At 32.6% G+C, this 13,093-nt stretch overlaps 1 pseudogene; it reads right to left on the bottom strand.

Annotated features, from left to right (window-relative positions):
* Positions 1–12,119: 12,119 nt before the first annotated feature.
* On the bottom strand, positions 12,120–12,216 carry LOC138820417 (U6 spliceosomal RNA; annotated as a pseudogene).
* Between the last annotated feature and the right edge of the window lie 877 nt (positions 12,217–13,093).

Below are 13,093 nucleotides of genomic sequence, written 5' to 3' on the forward strand. Positions count from 1 at the left end.
TAAGCAAATAATACCACCAAGAACAGTGAGTATACCTTAGAAAGACTGCTGGAATAACATTAGGGTTTTTACTGTCTCTACCTGTTTATTTGATTGATTTCTTGATATTGAAACTCTCCTCTTTTTATTCTGGTTTTGTTTTGTTTTGTTTTGTTTTTGGTTCGTCATGGGGCCTGGAATCTGGGCCTGGCACTGTCCCTCTTGAGCTCTTCAGCTCAAGGCAAACGCTCTACCACTTGAGCTTTTTCTGCTAATGTGGTGCTGAGGAATCAAACCCAGAGCCTCATGCAGGCAAGGCCAGCACTCTGCCACTGAGCCACCTTCCCAGCCTTCCTCTTGTTATTGTTATTTTATGTAATCCAACGCTGTTAATAACTATGCATTCAACGTTGGAAATTTAGCTTCAAAGTTATCTAAAGTTTTTTTTTCCTTTTCAATCACAATATCGTCATTATCAGGATACACTGTGGTCATCATTCTCTCCACTCAAATTATTATTAGCATCATAAGTGCTAAATTATTGAACGTCGGATATGTGTCTATGATTTTACTATTATTTGTCTTTAGATTAATAATTTTAATGTTACCACTGCGCATGCATCCATATTGAAATTTTGAACAAATAAACAAAAAACCCCTAAACCATATCAGGTAGCTTGACTATGTGCCTATAACAAATTATGGAATAGATTTTTTGAAGCATTGCAAATTCCTAATCAGTATGAATTAACTTCCTCTCTCTCCTGAACTACAAACAAATATTTAAGAGTTTGAGCAGAACCTTTTCAAGTAATATACTGTAAATGTTACTACAATATCATGTGTATATCTAAAATTCCCTTGAAAGTAATAAACTCTACTTTATATTGAAATCTTAGTTATTTCATTCTAGGAAACTTTTAGAAAAATTGACTGTACCTTTGAAATGAAAAATGTCAAAAATAGTAACATAAAAGTTTTAGAGGGAGTCTGTCATATATATATATATATATATATATATATATATATATATATATATATATATACATACATATATATGTAAATGTTATGTGTAGAATAGTACATATTTAGAGATTGTCATCAGAAATATATACATATATCTAAATTTATTTGCAGAATGATATACATCATAGTGAAACAAACATCATAAAACATAATTAAAATTAAAAAAAAAAACTTCATGAAACCAAGTGCCGGTAACTCACCCTTATAATACAAGGTATTGTGGGTGCTGAGATATTAGAATTGTTTTCGAAACTAGCCCAGACAGAAAAGTACTTGTTAGATTCTTATCTCCAATTAACCAGTAAAAACAGGAATTAGCTCTTTTCCTCAAGTTGTAGAGTGCTGTCTTTTAGCATAAAAAGGCTTTGGGACAATGCCCAGGCCTTGCAAACAACACCCACAACTAATTGTATCACATTAATTTCACAAAAGCATCTTTTAACTGCTGTGAACATTTCTTAGAAACATGAATACACACCCCTGGAAAATGTTAAGTTAAAAAGTATAGAATATTTACGTCTATGTTAAAGACATAACTATTTAGATTGTTTAAGGTATTTAGGTAATGATTAGAATTTAAGAATAATGATAGGTAGGTCATATATTGGGACTGGTTTTTTATTCTATTTTACAATAGTAATAAAATTATATTTATAATGATTATATAAAATTATTGTTGCTTGCTACTTGAATTATCATAAGTGATAAATATTTTTAAATGATTTCCAAAGCAAAGGAGTATCAATTCTTTTGTAATTTCAAAACAATTAAGAAAATGATTTCAATGCTGCTTCACTCTAAGTCTATATTTGTTTTCTTGTTCTAATTTTCATATGTTAGTAGAAATTAAAATTCCAAAAATTTAATGGATATTGGCATTCAGGAACATCTTCACATACACTAATATTGGAGTTCCTTAAGTGGGATTGTTTTATTTCATTTGTTACTGTCAAAAATATATCAAGATTATTGTGTATTTTGTTCTTTTCACTGCTTTTGGCTCTTATCTTGAGAACAGGTTTTTCCTATCAAGGTAGAGATAAGCAATTGGATTAAACAAGTAACATATGACTTTCATAAAATGCAAATGCATAGATTTGTGTCTACTGTCATTTGCTAAAAGTTTCTTCCAGAAAAGTTTCTCAATTACTTAGAAGTTTTTCCCCTCCCCCTCCATAAATTATACAGACATCAAATACAGTGAAAACAGGGGTTATAGTGTGAGGGAGGGACATACAAAGCAACAAAGAAATAATCATATAAATGTGTTAGAAACAATCGCATGAAAGCAAAAAAAAATATTTGAATACATAACTTAGGGTTCATTTCCCTACCATCACATTATCTGACCTTTTCTGCTTGGCTCAAATATATACTACATATTGCAAATGAGGGAAGCCATGGGAAAAATAGGGATACATGTGGACCTATTGCAACAATGAGATGTACCAGTCGTTATGTAAAAAAATGAACTTTACAACTTTTGTGGGGTGGGGGTAACAGGGAGGATTGGGTGGGGCGGCGGGGGAGGATGGGAAGGGATGGGAAGGGGAAACAAAGGAGGAGGCTACAATGCTTGATAAGAAATGTACTCATTATCTTGCCCATGTAATTGTAACCCCTCTGTAGAGTATTTTCACAATAAAAAAATAAAAAATAAAATAAATTTCTCAGAAGTGATGCATAATTCCTAGGTATCCCAGTTATCACATATACTTTTGGATTGAGTTATCTCTGTATAACCTCAAACGGAAAAATTACCCTCAAAATAAACAGAAATCACATCTTTGTTTTAAATGCAGCAGTTTACAAAGAGTTTTTAGCCAACACCAAAAACATCTTTTTAGCTGTTCTGCATTTTGTGTGAAGAAGTTTTAACAATAGTTTTTTTCCTGATATGCAATTCACTTACAATATATTATTTCCTTTTATTGTATACATATTAGTCCTTTGGAAGTGAATTGTACTTGCATAGGTTTCCAAAGCCTAATTTTCACAAACTTGCATTTCTTCAAATAGAAATGCTGTAAATTTTAGAACAGACATTAAAATAGATATAAAATTCAGTTACAGGAATTTGCCCAGCATACATCCTCTATAGTGTGTCTTTTCAAAATTTGTTTTTGGGGATCATTTCCAGGGTCTCACACATACTATTCAAGTTCACTGTCAATTAACTACATTCTGTGTCCAAAAAAGTTTTTTACTTCTGTTTAATACATTCATAGAAGTGTAATGTCTGGATCCTATACAATTCTCTTTCATCTTTTGAAGACTTAAAAACTTGTTTGCTAAAATGATTGCAGTATTATACAAATCGATCACTATGAGAAGTATATCAATTTATCCACAAATACATTACTATATTTTGCGTCCTTTTTTATATAATGGTCATATACTAGTGAGTTTTCTTTTTATTATTTCTTAGACACTAAAGAGAATCTTATTTCATATGCTCCTCCTTTTGACTATTAATTTACATATGTTATTTAAAGAAATATTCTATTCAGGAAAAAAATTTATATACAATTAGAAGACATAAAAATACTTAAGTTTAAGAATCATTGTAGCATTAACATTGTAGCATGAACAAATATATGCACTCTATCTGTTGGATATGCTTTCATTTCTGTTATAGTGTCCCTTGAATTATGAAAGGTTATCACTTGATATAATCCAGTTCTTGCTTTTCTTTAGCCATTAATGTTTTCCATATCAAAGGTTTAGAAACCTTTACTGATCAATATCATGAAATTTTACATTTATGTTTTATTGGTTTTTAAATCTCACATTTAGTTTGATAATCATTCTTTATAAGGTTTGAGGTAGGCCAGGTGCGGGTGGCTCACGCCTGTAATACTAGCTACTGAGGAGGCTGAGATCTGAGGATCGTGGTTTAAAGCCAGCCCGGGCAGGAAAGTCCATGAGACTCTTATCTCCAATAAACCACTAGAAAACAGGAAGTTTTGTTGTTGCTCAAGCGGTAGAGTGCTCACCTTGAGCTGAAGAGCACATGGACAGTGCCCAAGCCCAGAGTTCAAACCCCATGACCGACATACAAACAAACAAACAAAGTATTGAGGTAGTAGTCTAAGATCATTCTTGAAGTCTAGAGAGGCAATAGTGCCAATAAAACCAGTTAAGATTCTGTTTTTATTTCATAAAATCATAGCATCCTTTTAAAAATCTGTGGACCATAAAACTAAGAAATTATTTTTGACAAATCTGTTACCTTCTTCTATGTGTCTGTTCTTAAAGTAGAACTATGTTGTCTTCACTACTAAAAATGGTAATACTGTTCAAAGCTAGTATGAAGGCTCAAGCTACACCATTTTACAAGATTGCTCTGACTGACCTGTATTCCTTGAATTTACATACGAGATTATTGAGCAGGTGGACCAATATTCTACAGAGCTATCTAAATATATGATAGTCACTCATATTTTACAACTTGTGAAAATACAAACCCATGATATTATATATAGAAAATGTCTTTAAATACTGCTCAATGCAACTAAAATTAGTTTAGAAATGAGTTAAGATTTAGATAACAGTACAGCATAATAAAGCTGAATGATGACGACTTGAGATGTACTGCAGAAGAGAGTGTGAGAAGGAAGAATGGTGGGCCACATAGGAGCTGTATGTCATTGGTATTGTTTCAAAAAACAGAAAGACTTCAGAAAAGAGGAGAAAAATAAAGTGTCCTGAATCTAGTTTCTTTTTAATCCACCTGATAGTTTGGACTGAAAGTCAGATAACATGGGAAAAAAATAGAAAATAAAGCATCATATAGATCTGTTACAATGTAAAGAAGTTGTAATAGGAATATAATTAATTTCTTAAAAAATCAGAGAAAGAATAACAATAACAAGTGCTAATGTGGATAGAAGATGGATCACATTTTATCATGTAATTTTGAAAAAACATACTATGAATGAAAATTTAAAAGTCATAATTTAAAATACAATTTGTATTATAACTAGATAGTATAGCTCAGTGGTAAAACATTGGCCTAACATATGTGAAGCAATTGTGTGATCTCCCAAGCATTAGAAAGTACACACAAAGCACACATACATAAAAACCAAATAAACACACACACATCCCACATACACACATTTGTTATTATCATATTAAACAGAGGAAATTATCACAAATAGTAAAAGTATTTTAATATATGAAATCACAATATTGCTCATACTATTTAAAAGTTTAGTAGAAATAAAATAGTCACAAGATACTTGGATTCTTATAGGTTAAGTACATTGAAAATTCAGAAATAAAAGACATGAGAAATTTGCAAACAAGTTTTAAATAATAAACATTTTGAAATATGTGTCCTTTTATTTAGACAAAAGATTGATGTTACTGGTGTTTTAACTCAAGATTTAGAATATGATAATCAGGTGCACTATATCTTGCTAGGGATGACTATATCTCTAATCATTTCACTCTGGAAATTTTATGATAAGGTCTCATAGTTTCTCAGTCTCTCCTGAATTACAAACCCTATTTATACTTACCATTGTAGTTAGAAAAATGGAAAGCACAAATCACTATGCCCAGCTCAAACATTTTTTTTAATTCAAGTAAAATATTTCCAAATAATGACCAGGTACTAAAGCCTTTTTAAATAAAGTATGTGCTTCTTGAAAATACACTATTTGTTAAATGGGCAAATATGTTTAGAACTAAAGAAAATAAATTTATTTAAATTCACCAACCATAGAAAATTTAAGAAAATAATTTTTAAATATTCACATGTTAACTATTTTGAAAGCAAACTATATGTCTGAATAATTTACATGTGTTAAAATTATGCAAAACTAAATTAACTAATCTTACAACTCTGAAAAAAGAATTACCCTAAAGAAACAATAGAAAATAATTAAGTTCAAAATTTGAAATTTACAAAATGAAATGAAGTGTACTCTATAGTTGACTTAAGTACCTGTAAACCCTCTGTATATCAATTTTATAATAAAAATGCATGAACAAAGAAAGAACAGTACCCATTGGTCAATAGCGACAGGAAAAACGTCAGTAGGTTTTTTTTTTGAGTGTGCAAAAAAATCAGTGGAAGAGATAACAATGTTTCTTCCATAATAAATGTACTCATTACCTTACTTATGTAACTGTATCCCTTCTGTACATTACCTTTACAATAAAATTAAATTGAAATTAAAAATATACTAAATAACATACCAATTAAGAATTCGTAGAGAGCATGGAAGGTGGCTCAGTGGTGGAGCGCTTGCCTTGCATGCTTGAGGCACTGGGTTCGATTCCTCAGCAAACATAAACAGAAAAAAGAACTGGAAGTGGTGCTGTGGCTCAAGTGGTCAAGTGCTAGCCTTGAACTAGCCTTGAGGAACAGCGCCCAGGCCCAGAGTTCAGGTTCCATGACAGGACCCCCCCTAAAACAAAACGTAATTACTAGAAGCCATTGGTTAAAAACTTTTTAGAAAACTACCCTAAGTACCCAAGTAATATAATTTGATGATGCTAGCTAAATACTTCAACTTCAGCAGAGAAGCCAAAAGTTTAAAAACTGTTACAAAGTAAAGTAATAAATCAGAATATATTACTATTAATAATAATCATAAGATGAATTTATAGTGGTAGTCAAATTTGTAAGAAATGAGGCAATTTGCCATTCGTTTGCACTTAATAAGTGAGAAAGAATTTTCTAGGTCTTTAAAAATATATAATAAGTTTAATGAAGAAACTATTCTGTCACATCATATGATAATCAGAAGAAGCTGATATTAGAACAAAGAGCAGATTGTACTGTTTTGGATGTTAATGGATATACTTATTTTGGTTGTGGGAAATTGTGTTCAAATTGGGGTATTGTTTTTGTTAGACTGGTGTCATATCAGTGGTTAATTTTAGTATAGAGGTTCCCTGTCCACAAGAACATGCACCTGATCTGTCTTTTTAGCCTTCCCATTATCAATGGCATACGAATTGCACACCACCTTGTCTAGCTTCCTACCTTGACTGGCTTGGATTCTGTAGTCCTTCCAATCTTAACCTGTGGATAGTGCAGGATGGTGGAAATGATCCAATGCACCCAGCTATAGATTGAGAAGGAAGTCCACTAAACTTTCTCTTCTCAAGCCTCCTCAGTAGTTAAGAGCTCAGATGGGAGCCCCTGGTACCAAGCAGTAAGAGTATTTCTTAAAGCAACTAGACATATCTATGACTTACGCATGTGAACACCTCAGGACAAGAATAAAAGAGCAGTGAAGCACAGAGGACAGGACCAATTTAAACTAGCTACTTGGAGGCTGAATAAGCTTAGCTAGCTACTCTGGAGGCTGAGATATGAAGACCACTATTCAAAGCCAGTCCAATCATGAAAATAAATGCGATTATCTCCAAAAAATACAGAAGTGGAACAATGGCTCAAGTGGTAAATCAATATCCTAGGTCACAGAAGCATAGAGATGATGAATGAATGAGCACTTGCACATGCGTGTGCGTGTATACATGTGCATGTGTACACAAACACAAACACACACAATCATAAGTATTGCAATGCGAAGTTCTTTTTTTACCTTGCAGTACTCTATTTCCCTGTATTAGTTTAAAAATTAACAAAATCAGCTAAGCACCTATTTACCTACAACTCCTCATGTTTCTCTAAAGTCAACTCTCTTTTTGGAAACATGATTTATTTGACCCAAATGTAAACTATTCAGGAGTTTAATTCTTCGCCCTCAATTCTGTAGAATTAGATGATTGTTTAGCTTCATCCTAGCAATATAATTTGAGAAATCCTACATCAAGCAACGTATTTCTTTCACTAGAAGGGAAGCCTCTTTCAAACAATTAATAATAGGTTTTCCTTCTTCTTGCTAGCATCTGTAGTTTTATTATCTTCATATATTTCATGATCTGTCTGTGTATGACAAAGATTGCTGTGAAAATGAAAAGTCCCTTCGCAGCACTTATCATTTATATACCATTCATAGAGATGAAGGTGTTTAAATATTACTCAAATTGCTTTGGAATAAATCATGTTCAGATTGACTATCGTGAAAAATAAGGATTGGTTTCTCAGCACATTAGGTAAGAACTTGATTGAAAGAAACCAGAAAAGTGAGGAACAACTCAACACATACATTCAAATGAAACAAAACAACCCAAGAAAACAAATTAATTCAGTACTCAAAAACCTGCAGAAAATGACCTGACTTAAAAAAAAAAAATCAGCTATGACAAACTTATGAAAATTCTGACTACATTTGAGTCTACTCTTGTGAGGATAGAGGTTAAAGCCCAGACTGGACAGAAAGATTTTTACACAATGACATGTACCTGTTATTCTAAATTCCAGGAAGAATAACATAACGTGGACTGAGCCCAAGATCAGTATCTGAAAAATAATCAGGATAATTTAGGGCTGGAGACATGACAAAGTGGTAAGAACACCCATTTAGGGGGCACAAGACACTCAATTCAAACTCTAATATTATGGGTATTAGAGTAAAAAGCTATGATTTTAAATAAGTGGAATAATTGTAAGATTTGAGTATTTGAGTGGAAAAATGCATGAGAGAGATAGAATATACCCATGGTACAATGCTTTCAACTTAAGTGAAAATGTTTTGTGGTACTTCAGACAAAATAGAGTTACCTTGCAAATGAGCATGGTTGTGCATTTGGGTGATGGAATTACTTTACTTACACAGGTGTAAATTGAATAGATTTTATTTGGGTAGATTGTACTTCTTGAACTAAGAACCTGGATGATGTCCCTGAGATTTTTCTCGCAAAGCTACAATTTTACTACTTTGAGCCACAGTTCCAATTCTGATTTTCTTTTGGTTGTTTGGTGATAAGAGGCTCCTGGACATTCCTGCCCAGGATGGCTTCAAACCATGATAATCAGATCTCAGCCTCCCGAGCAACCAGGATGCCAGGCAATAGCCGCCGATATTTTTCATAATTTAGTAAATTGTACAGTTCTTGAAATTATTCATTATCATTATTACCTGTGTAATATATGTGTGTTTGTATATATCAATGCATACAGATAGAAATACTTTAACATATTTTTGTATCTACAGTAGATTTATGAAATCATCCATTATAAAATAAAATGTAAACTAAAATTAATGAGGAGCAAAACAAAGGAAATTACCACATGTCTTGTTGGTGAATGGAATACGAATTGCGAAAATCATTTTGGGAAAACCATCTCTACGTTAACAAAATGGATAAGAGCTATTAATTCCAATCCATCTATTTGCCCATATTGTGCAACCTCACACATAAGTGTCAAAATCAAACCACACTTTTAGCCTTTGTTTTTAACTCACCTGTTACAAATTATGGGTTAGATGAAGTAACCAAATAAAGATTATAATAATATTATGTGAGGCTATGAATTAGAGCTGAAAATGATTTTAAATGTGATAATAGCTAATTAAATTGCATACTTCTTACTTTTACTCTGTCATGTCCCTCATTCTCACATTAGGAAAATACATAGAAGGTTCTCACTAAATTATATGTACATTTATGATACAATGTATTGAAAGAATATGGGCACAGTGTGGTTTTAGTTTATTGAGACCTGTAGGGGAAGTGTGTTTTTGAAGACTTGCAATACATTGGGATGAGGATGAAGGGAAGGATGTGCTTATTCTGGAAAACTGGCTAGAGGATTGTTGCCATAATGGTAGTGATGAATTCTTCCAAAAGGTTACAGTAAAATCACTGTCACAACCATGTTCATTGCTCCACTATTCATCGTAGCAAAGTTACGGAAACAGCCCAGATGCCCTTTGGAGGAGTGATGGTTGGAGAAAGTGTGGCACATATACATAATTGGATTGCACCTATCCATTTTGAAGACTGTTACATTATTTGAAACGAAATGGATAGATCTAAAAATATATTAATGAGCTAAGTCAGAGCCAGACAAACAAAGAACCCATATGTCTCATATTTGGAAGCTAGAACTTTATACAAGTTTACACAAAAATATTAACCAAAGCATGATATTTGCAGAGGAGTATTTCAAAAGTGTATTTTCTTATAAAATTGAACTTTTAATCCAACAAAATATATGTCAGGAAACTATCACTTGGAAGGTGTGAGGGAAAGTCAAAAGGAAGGAATAAAGAGAGTTATGGAAGAAGAGAGTGAAAGTATATTATTCAATGCAGATAGTATGAAACTAGAAAAAATTAAAGTGGGGTGAGGTTTGAAAGGATGTGGAAAAGTTATATAAAGATCCATTATACTTAAAAAAACTGATTTGTTGAATGGAAATTCCATTGTCCAAGTATTTAAGATAATAAGAATATAATTAAAAACAATGGAGACATCTGATCTTAAATTCTATTTCCATCTCTTTTAAAAAATGAAATTGTTTGCTCTATAAATTGATCAGAGGGATGAATTTCTTGGCTAGCTATATCATTGCACATCTGTCTCTTCCTCTCTCCCCTTTCATGGTTCTCATAGGTAATATGATTGCTTCATAATTATCCTAATTTATTTTGCTTTTATATTTTTGGTTGCATCATTTAACTTTCTGCTCAGCCATTTCCCAAATAATTTACATGGAAGGCATTATTTCCTGTTTTCTCATTCCTAAAATAAGCTGCACATGAAGACACCACTGGTCCTCATTTTCAGTCTGTACCTTTGAATACGGAGGAAAATCTTTCCTCTGCTCTCTATCAATTCCCTACTCTCCAGTTAGAATAATTTAGAATAGTAAAAATGAATAAAGAGAAAATAAATAATAGTGAAAAAAACAGATGCCAAAAATTCACCGGATATTTCTGACCAGTTCATCGAATGTGAACTATTGGGGAAATACATGGACACCTCATACTCACTGGCACTCAAAGTCTCTGGCTAGACAATTCTGATGAAGATGATTAACAAGATGAAAAAGTGAGAAATGGTATCAATTGCAAGAGAAAAATGGAATAGGATCCAAGCAAATTTCTTCTTTGGACTGCTGAAAATAATCGCCTTACTACAGTGCAGAGACTACTTTCCAAAAAGGCCACTCATGTGAATACTAGTGATGACGATGAGTACACCCCTCTTCATCGAGAAGCATTCAGTGGACACTTAGACATTGTCCATTAGTTGGGGGCTCAAGGTAGATATTCATGTAATAATTGTGAATGGCTGGACACCCCTGCACAGTACTTATACATGGAATAATAACAGAGTGGCTTCTTTATTTCAACATGATGCAGATACCAATGGCCAGACTAAAGGCCCCTTGACCCCCTTGCATTTTGCTGCTGGGAATAGAAATAGCAAAGTTATGCTAGATCTCCTTCTGTTGAACCATTATATCAAACCTGGTCTGAAGCAAAACTTGGAAGAAACTTCATTTGATATTGCCAAAAGAATAAGTATGTATCACTACCTCTTTGATGTTGTGGAAAGCTGTACAAATTGTTCTCCTAAGTCCTAATGGTGTGGGTAAATTTCTTAAATTTCAAAATTGCCAGTTCATCCTATGTGTCCATACAAAATATTTTCACAATACAAAGCAACAGCAATATCTTACTTTAAACATTCATGAATTCCATGGTATTCTTCCAAGTGAATTGCCTGACTTTGATGTCAATATACATTCAAGTTGTTTGTATACATCTATAATTATTTCTGTAGCGTTTGTGATTTTTTAATAAGAAATATTTTTAACTTATCTGTTGAAATGAGTAGTAGAGAAACTAAAGATATTTCTGGTGCTTGTCTGAAAAAAGTATATTTTAAAATATTTAGTATTCTGTTTGTATAATATCCATCATCTAGTTCATTCTCTCCTAGATATAATACTTTGAATTCGACATTGTTTTATAATATATAGGTTCATTAACGTGTCCTTTCAGATTGCATTCCATATAGAAAAGGTTTAAGATTCCTTTAATTCCTACGTCCTTATAGAATTTTATTTATTTGGGATAAAATGAAAATGTTATTTAATTTCAAAACTTTTATAAAGGTTATGCAATGTAAAGGCCTTTATAAAAAGGTGAAAATTGAATGGTGTAAAACTAACTTTTATTCCTATGAATTACATGTATAATTACACTTGTATATTTGTAATCAACTGTTTAGTAACTGTTTTTCATTTCTTCACAAATTTTCATATCATCCTTGTGCAAGAGCCATGTTAATCTCTGTATTGTAATTTGGGTAAATGTGCTGCTGAAGCATGTAGTGTCCTGTAAATTTAAGTAATTAATGATGCAATCTTAAGACAGGCATATATCCTTGGTTGCCTATTTGTAACAAGGAAACCTTATTGTTTCCTAAATTGCTATTTATCTTGTTTCTGTAAAATTGTGTTTATGATGGAAAAAACTTACATTGATATGTCCACCTGTATCCATATTTTAAAAAATTTTTCCCTTCCCCTCCACAAATTATACCAACATCAAATACAGTGAAAACAGGGGTTATACCATGCGGGAGGGACATACAAAGTAACAAAGAAATAATCTTATAAATATGTTAGAAATAATTACAGGAAAGGAAAAAATTTGAATTCTTATTTTCGGGTTCATTTCACCTAACATCAACTTATCTAACAATTTCTGCGTGTCTCAGACATACACTAGTAATTGCTAATAAGGGAACCAATGGGACCTATGTTACTTTGGGCCTGGCTTACTTCACTTAATATAATTTTTTCCAAGTTTTCCATTTCCTAACAAATGGGGCAATGTCATTCTTTCTGATGGAGGCATAGAATTCCATTGTGTATATATACCACATTTTCTTGATCCATTCATCTACTGAGGGGCATCTGGGTTGGCTCCATATAGCTATGGTAAAGCTGCAATAAATATATTTGTGCTGGTAGCTTTTTTATGGTCTAGTTTGTGATCATTTGGGTAAATGCCCAAAAGTGGGATTGCTCGATCATAGGGAAGCTCTATGTGGAGTCTTTGGAGGAACCTCCATACTACTTTCCAAAGGGGTTGAACAAGAATACACTCCCACTAACCATGCATTAAGGTTCCCTTTTGTCCACATCCCCTCCAGCATCTGTTGTTATTAGAGTTCTTGATTATAGCCATTCTAACTTGGG

This window comes from Dipodomys merriami, unplaced genomic scaffold (genome assembly GCF_024711535.1).
Source record: "Dipodomys merriami isolate MVZ:Mamm:240054 unplaced genomic scaffold, mDipMer1.0.p SCAF_88, whole genome shotgun sequence".
Taxonomy (NCBI): Eukaryota; Metazoa; Chordata; class Mammalia; order Rodentia; family Heteromyidae; genus Dipodomys; species Dipodomys merriami.